We start from the raw sequence: 2296 nt of genomic DNA, 5'->3' as shown, positions 1-2296 counted from the left end.
AAGTTCAAAGTTGCAGCAAATGTTTGTATGTTGACCAGGCTGACATGAGTCTTTTTATAGTTTATTTATGACATATGTGTTTTGACGTTGTTACTGTTTATGGAATGATTTAGTGTTAATTTTTTCTCATCATTTATTTATTTCCTTATTTCCTTTCCTCACTGGGCTCTTTTTCCCTGTTTGAGCCCTGAGGCTTATAGCATCTTGCTTTTACAACTAGGGTTGTAGCTTGACTTGTAGTAATAATAATAATAATAATAATAATAATAATAATAATAATAATAATAATAATAACTGTTAGTTATAATCATTTATTCAATACTTCCATGAAATAAGATAGCGGGTCCTGAGATAATATTCCCTTGCTTAAATATTAAACAGATTCAGGTTGAGGAAATGTATCAGTGCATGTACAGTTAACTTTTCATGACATTCGGTCGCTTATGAAAGAATTATATCTGCCCAAATCTAAGCACATAATATCGAATGGATATAATTTCAGTATGTGGGGAGAACGAGTATCTTAATTAACTATATAAAAATTAGAAAATAATGAAGATGAATAATTTAAATTTGTCATTTCCTTCGCTCAGCATGAGAGAAAAAAAAACAACAATAGTGTTAAATAAATCAAGTCGAAGTAGAAAATGCTGAAGATGAATAATCTAAATTTGTCATTTCCTTCGCTCTGTATGAGAGAAAAAACAATGGTGTTGATATAAATCAAGTCGAAGTAAAAGGAAATGATTAAAATCCATGTTTTCATTTCTTATTTTGGGTGATTTTCACATCGAATCATTCATCATCATCATCTACGCCTCGGCTAGATTTCGCTAGTCATTTCTACCTTGAGCTTTTAATTCAATACTTCTCCATTCATCATCTCCTACGTCGCGCTTCATAGTCCTCAGCCATGTAGGCCTGGGTCTTCCAACTCTCCTAGTCACTCGTGGAGCCCAGCTGAACGTTTGTTGAACCAATCTCTCTTGGGAAGTGCGAAAAGCATGCCCAAACCATCTCCATTAATTTTCCAATAGATCCCAAACTTTGAGATGACCAGGAGAATTACTGTAAACATTATATGGATGACCGCGGAGGTGGCAGCAGTAGGGGGATTCAGCTTTATGAAGTTTCATCTGTGGTGGATAATGGGGGAGGGTGGTCTGTGGCACCCTGGCAGTACCAGCTGAACTTGGTTGAGTCCCTCGTCAGGCTGGGAGGAGCGAAGGGAGGAAAGGTCCCTTTTTTTTCATTTCTTTGTGTCAGCTACCCCACAAAATTGGCGGAAGTGCCTTGGTGTGTGTGTGTGTGTGTGTGTGTGTGTGTGTGTGTGTGTGTATATATATATATATATATATATATATATATATATATATATATATATATATATATATATGTGTGTGTGTATATATATATATATATATATATATATATATATATACATATATATACATATATATATGTGTATATATATATATATATATATATATATATATATATATATATATATATATATATATATATATATATATGACCAGCACCCAAAGCCCCCTCTTCACCCAAGCTAGGCCCAAGAAGGGCCAGGCAATTTCTCTTGATGAACGAGAAGAGAATGCCCAAACCTTCTCCATCAATTTTCCACTATATCCCAAACTTTGAAATGACAGAAGAATTACTATAAATATTATATAGTAACTTATAGAATAGTGCTTGTAATGAAACTTAGAAATAAGCCAACTTTGATATGAGATTAGATATCGAAGAGCCCGTTTATCCGCTAATTCTTGCGCTATATAATGTTTACAATGATTGTAGAGACTTTTCACTTTCATGAAAGTTAAGTATGAATGTTAAATGTGCATGAAATAAGTTAAAACTATAGAAATGACCGGTTTTTTTTATATACAATCGGAGTAAGAATAATTCAGAGGTTGATAAATAGGAACGTAAGAATAATGAAAAAAAAAGGGAAATCCGCCGATCAAAGTTATAATGTAGTGAACAACCTTCACTCTTTACTTTCAGACTTTTTGCATAATTATCTCTATAAACAAATGCTCAACGAATCTTCTGCCCCCTTCCCCCACCCCCCCCACCCCCCCCCCCCCCCCCCAATACATCCTTGTACTAAAATGAAATACTACCATACACATTCACTTGCATTCTTGGCAATGCTATTATCTAGCAATTAGTATAATTTCATATACATAATAAGAACATACGTGATTAATAAATTTAATATTAAACTTTATTAGCTACATACAGTGATTTCTCTGAGAGAGAGAGAGAGAGAGAG

Source organism: Palaemon carinicauda, chromosome 13 (assembly GCF_036898095.1).
Source record: "Palaemon carinicauda isolate YSFRI2023 chromosome 13, ASM3689809v2, whole genome shotgun sequence".
NCBI classification, from domain to species: domain Eukaryota; kingdom Metazoa; phylum Arthropoda; class Malacostraca; order Decapoda; family Palaemonidae; genus Palaemon; species Palaemon carinicauda.
Note: the sequence above shows the minus strand (reverse complement) of the source record.